Source organism: Pinus tabuliformis, chromosome 3_1 (genome assembly GCF_031772625.1).
Source record: "Pinus tabuliformis cultivar Carrire ecotype Pingquan chromosome 3_1, CPIR1, whole genome shotgun sequence".
Taxonomy (NCBI): domain Eukaryota; kingdom Viridiplantae; phylum Streptophyta; class Pinopsida; order Pinales; family Pinaceae; genus Pinus; species Pinus tabuliformis.
The window spans coordinates 760218470-760224956 of record NC_142301.1 but is presented as its reverse complement, the minus strand read 5'-3'; the positions used below and the strand labels follow the sequence as shown (position 1 = coordinate 760224956).

General features: G+C 37.9%; 1 pseudogene; it reads left to right on the top strand.

Annotated features, from left to right (window-relative positions):
• The first annotated feature begins 1183 nt into the window (after window positions 1–1183).
• LOC149189605 (uncharacterized protein C24B11.05-like) lies at window positions 1184–6032 on the top strand (annotated as a pseudogene).
• The last annotated feature ends 455 nt before the right edge of the window (window positions 6033–6487 follow it).

The window sequence follows — 6487 nt, the reverse complement described above, 5'->3', positions numbered from 1 at the left end:
ACACATCGTTCGTTCTGCATAGATTCATAGCTCTATGCAATTGTTCTCCCACAGAGCTAAATCTATAAATATTTCAAATGAAAAAGAGTTTAAAATGAAATAATAAGATATAAAAGCACTAGAAATTCTTATCTTGCTATCAGTATCATAGCATTAATCGAAAAAATGCACCACACCTTCCCCTCCCCCACTTAAGTGAGGGGATTACTCAGAGCATTCTGTCAATGTAAGTGTGAGAGCACTCACCAATGGAACCACTCACAAAATTAGTCTTTTCTTTATTTTGAAATGATTTGTGAGACACCAAAAAATATTAAAAATAAACGGCTCTCCACCATGAGAATTATGTCACATCAAGATTCGCTCAGCCAATGAAAAATTAGAAATAAGATTTCTAAAAATTATAAAATTATTTTTGAATGTACAGAAAAATAAAAATATTCGCATTCTCCAAAAACTTTGGTTAAAATTGGAAAATCTCTGTAAAATAATACAATGTCAACACACTTTGACTATAAAACGAATGCTATAGTAGTTGGTGAAACAACCACTAATAAAATTTTATTATTAGTTGGACATTTTGGGAGTGACATAATATGGATTTTGAAACAATATGAAACTATTTTCTTTAAATGAACCCTTTATAAGAAATTTAGAAGCACTTTTTACTTCAAATAATTTTTATTTATAAAATTAAAAACAAAAATATGTATGTATATATATATATATATATATATATATATATATATATATATATATATATATATATATATAATTGTTCCAATAATTATGTCGTAAGGCGTTTCCCTTTGGAAAAGACTCCCCTGATTGCCACTCTCCACCATTTTTCACCGTTGATCTTTGTGTTAGACGATTGAAGTATTATTCACCGTCCACGTGAGTTTTGGTTGGTTACCGTTTTTCATTGGTTATACAGTATAACGGCTTTTGTTGTGGCTTACCTTCTTGTTTATTTTTAAATTTGAGTTTCCTGAAAATGGGAGGAATCCTCGACAAATTGCACGCCAATAAAGTGACAACAAATGAATGTGAAAAGATGGGGACCAGAGTCGATCACGAGTCTATGACTACAATACGGAAGATTCGCAACAATTCATCTGAGCCGTTCGGAGATCTATTTAAGCCACCCAATGTTCTCCTTCAATTCCCCCCTTCATTTCATTAACATCGTTAGCTTGTTTATGCCCCTCTGTATTACATTTTATTCTGCGAGTCCCTGTTTTTTTCTTTCAACATACATTGCCTCCTTTCCTATTGCATTCGCTCTTCTCCCCATATTCAACATATCTGGTATTCTTTAGAGCCAATCTTCTTTGATTCTTCTGAAATTGTCGGAGTTTTATAATTGGAACATAATTATCTTGTTTTGATGCCTTTGATGTGCATATACTTCAGTGTATCGGGATGATAATTTTTTGGTATATGTATTGCAGAGTCATCCATAATGGTGCTGGCTGAGAATCGACTCGTGACAGAGCAGGGCCCTCGATTTGACTGCCTTCTGTTTGGTGAGCATCACACTTCTTTCTTTGGCTTTTAAGTTTTTCCCTTTTCAATGGTATTAAGCTAAAGCTGTATGTATTCGTTTCTGATTCCAATCCGCTGTTCTAGATCTGGATGACACATTATATCCCTTAAGCTCCGAACTAGCTGCAACATGCACCAACAACATCAGAGGTAATCTTGTAGCTAATCTGCCCCTAAAAAATTGTGTAATTTCAGTGTTCTTTTGAAGGAAATGTTAATCTTTAGATTTTAATCTAAACCAGAGTCTGAAATGCAACCCGGAAAGCTTGGAGTTGCATATTTAGATTGCCACCGAATAATTTCTTGGAATTTACGTGAGCTTGTTATATGCATCTCCAACTTTGCAACTTGAAGGTGATCAGACCCAGATGGACTATGGGCTTAGTGTTCATATTCAACACGCCCAATATATTGTCTGTAACTAATGCACTGTTGCACACACAGAGTTGGATCACCCCACCCCTACTGGGGTTGTAGATGCAATTAAGACTTCTCTTAAGCCATTGAGGTAACTTTTGAGGTTTGAATTGTGTGTGTGATCCGGTTGTTGTGTGACAGATTATGTGAATCAAAAACTGGGAGTTGAAAAGAGCAGAGTCCCTGACTTGAGCAAGAGAGCTGTATAAAACTTATGGGACAACCATGGCCGGACTCAGGGTAAGCATTCAATCCCTATTGTTTCATGTAATTCAACATGGTATTTCAACTTTTAAGGTTAAAATGACTGATTTTTAGCATTGGGAGTCTTCTGTAGCTGATTACTGAGGAATTCAGCAACCCCCTTATGTGTCATTGGTTAGCAAGTAGCTTAAGAGTGGGGTCCCTTATGTGTCATCGGTTAGCAAGTAGCTTAAGAGTGGGGTTATGAGCTGCTTTCAATCAGAACCTGCTTCCTGGAATGACTGCAGAACATCTGAGACATACTATCCATAATTACTCCATGGTTTTCTATGATTTTACTGGCCACTACTCTGCCAGGATACCTTTTGCAAATTCATGAGACTGAAACCCTGTTTCTCATCTGTGGTCTTTAAGCCTCAAGGAACTCTCTTCTTGCTCCGCTAATGATAATATATGAATGCAAATATAAGGTGTTCTAGATGTCTTTATTTAATAACTACTACCGATATCAATTTCTAAAATATGGAATTATGATCAACGTTATGGCTAGGAATTGCAATTGGATTGAGAACCTTTTTCTCAACTTTCATGTTCATGAATTCCTTGCATATTTTGACAGTATTCTTTGTTCTACGCAGGCAGTGGGCTATGAATTTGACTATGACGATTACCACAGGTATCTAAGAAATCTTGTATCATCTTCTGGTTGGTAAATTTACAGCTATCTAACGTTTCAACTTTCGACAAAATCAGAGAAAATGCCAGTGATTTGACTTTCATTGTTTAGACTGTTTGGAATACCATTGATTGCTTTTGGCCTTACACGCTATCCTGTTTCACTCACTGGAAACAAATATTTCTTATACAGTTTTGTTCACGGAAGATTGCCATATGAAGATCTTAAACCAGATCCTATGCTGAAGAACTTGTTATTAAGCATGCCTCAGAGGAAAATTGTAAGATCATATGGATCCCTTCAAATTCTTTTTACGATGATATTAAATGAAGTCCTAGGTTTTGTTTGGAAACTTATTAGCGTGCTCGTTAACCGCTTGTAACTCTGTTCTGCAAAAACAGATATTTACAAACAGTGACAAAGTTCATGCTGCAAAGGTCCTTAACAGGCTGGGATTGGAAGATTGCTTTGAAGGCATAATATGCTTTGAGACACTTAATCCTCTTTCAAATATTACTGAAAGCAATAATGAATGGAATATGCCCGCTAATAACTCTACAATCCCGAAGACATCCATAATTTGCAAGCCCTCAAAAGATGCCATGGAGCAGGCTCTTCGCCTTGCAAACGCTGATCCACAAAAAACGGTATGGTAACAAAGATTTTGATGGCCATTTTCCTTCAGCTATCCATTTTTTCATGAAAATATTGACTCATCCAGGTACCGTAAAAAGTTTATACCAAATCCCCCTTAGTAAACAAAGAAGGATAGCTAACACCTCTGCTTTGGCCCCAGTGTGAGGGTACAGGGGTATCCTATAGCGATACGTTTTCTAAAAATGACCATTCTGGCTAAAATCCCCCAGGGTGAATGACCTAGTTGTCTTTTGAGAAGTTATGTTGCAGTGGTTGTTGGTAAGGTAAATCCCCTCTGCGGACAGAGGCGATCCCACTAGCCTATCACAGAACTAGCCACAAACAAACCACGCTGCTACGCAAGTTCCTAGTTATGCATCAAAGGTGAATCAAGAAGACTAACCTGGAGTCCAACGCTATGATTGAAGCAGAGTTGATATCCTCGCTCCCTTGCTCCAACAGATCATAACGAATACTTGCACATGCAAAGGAAGAGACAGATACCAACATAAAAACTACCAAGGCACAACTATATTTCAGTCAGAAAGGAAATAAATCAACATATCACCATGATAGATAATGAGATTGGAACTATAATAGCAGTCGCTCATCAATTAATAAACAGGAAAAGTTACAACCATTGTTCTGACGTCGACCCTTCTCCTGGCTGGGCGAGTAACTATGTGTGTCTTGACATGCATCTCTTCTGCGGCAGCATAACCTCTCTAGCACTCACTAGCATTCCTCCAAGAACTCAACATCTAACACTCCATGACCAATAATCATCACTACTATCACTCAATCACCAAATCACTAGCATAACACTAACACCAACACTCTCTCTCAGCACTAGCTTGTCCAATGCATAATGACAAGCTTATATAGATGGAGAAGGGAGGAGGATGCGATGAACCGGGACACCTTTCACGGATTTAGCAAAAGCCATAAAGATGGATAAAGCTCGACAAAAGACTGATTTTCTATCCTCAGAAAAGCTCCATGTAATGAAGGAAACAACAGTCGGACGTGCATTAAGGCAAAAAGCACGACTAAATTTGGTTGGCGCGACTGTTGCTCTAAGATAGAGCGCCAATGGTCGCGCGCTCTTTTGAGGATCTCCATCATTGGCACGGGTAGGATACTGTGGACTTGCGCCAATGGAAAAAGAGCACTTTTTAGGGATGATCTGCAGAAGGTGTCTTCAGGGAACATGGAGTACATACTCAGGGGAACATAATGCAAGTGTTTTTAGCCCTTGTCACTTCTTATAACTCCCGGAATGAGTCCTCCAAGGTACGACAAGAGGAGTAACAGGGATGGTGACAAATTATTGTGTAACAGTGGTATTTTCACAAGAAAAAGATGCATGTTGCTCTGATCATGTCCCACATACTGCACAATTATCAACTTGTCTCTGAAAACAATCCTTTTTCAACGAGGAGGATCTACAAAGAGAATATTGTATTGAGTCCCAAAACATAAATCTGAAGGTGTGTGACAGAGATGTTTAAATAAGAAAGAGATGTTTGTTAGTCTGATCACATCCCACATACTGATCAATTATACATCTGTTCCCGAACAGCCCCTTTTCAGTGGAGAGGAGCTACAAAGGGACTGTTGTACGCAATTGTAATCTAGACTCAAACCAATCTGGCAACCTGCAATTCGACATCATCAATTTTTATTTACCTTATGCATATCATTTCAACAACATCTATTGTAAGAGTTTCTATTTAATCTATTATGTTTCCGTGCAGATTTTCTTTGATGACAGTCCCAGGAATATAGCCGCAGTAAAGCGTGCAGGCCTCCATACCGTATTGGTAAAGACCATATAATTGTAAATGGGATATAATGCTTTTGTAAAAATACATAATTGGTTGAATCTTCATCTAATTACGCCGTAAGGCGTTTCCCTTTGGAAAAGACTCCCCTGATTGCCACTCTCCACCGTTTTTCACCGTTGATCTTTGTGTTAGACGATTGAAGTATTATTCACCATCCACGTGAGTTTTGGTTGGTTACCGTTTTTCATTGGTTACCGTTTTTCACCATTGATCTGTGTGTTACATGATTCAAATATTATCCACCGTCCACGGGAGTTTTGATTGGTTAGAGTAAAATCGTTTTACAGTGTAACGGTTTTTGTTGGGGCTTATAGTTGGTTAGGGTAAAATCTTTATACAGTATAACGGCTTTTGTTGTGGCTTACCTTCTTGGCACTGTGTCAGAGCATGGACTCATTTACATTTACGTTGCCGGCGGAGATGATGAAGATCAAAATCCCTTGCACGACCCGCAGTGGTTTACAATTTGTTTGTAGACCATTACAATTCCCGACATGAACCGAGGACAGGATGAATGCTTTGGTGCTTTCATCAGCGACAATTTTTTCGTTATTAGCCGTGATCTAATCAGGTGGAGTGTGGAAGTTTATGATCCAGAAACAAGGGCATGGACAACACTGGAGACTATGGGAGATAAAGAGAAGGGAAAGGCCCACTGGCATGTCTGGTTGTTTCTTCTTGCAGCAAGGAGTGATGGAATGTGATTCCAATGAAAACGTGTGGAGGGCACTGGGTTCTCTTGCTAAAACCCTTGAAAGGATTTAGTGTTCTGGGAAGATTTTTGTTTACGGTAATGCCGAGAGTAATGTTAAAGTTTGCTATATCTATGAGCCGCCTATAAGAACTGCAGCAGGAAAGCAAACAGAAATGATTGGGATGTACAGAGTATTGAGATTTGAAATTAAGTAACAATGATTACCATATTGTCGTTTGAATAATGTAGTAAGAAATTTCACTTTCTTGTTATCCTTGAAGGAACATTGGTAATAGATTTTGTCAGTTGAATAGCGTAGTAAGAAATTTGACATTAATGTTATACTTGAATGAACATTGGTAATAGATTATGTTATACTTGAATGAACATTGGTAATAGATTTTAGAGAGTTCCTGCATTAAAAATGATGTTATTTTTTTTGGATGAGTTTAGAGGTGCACAACT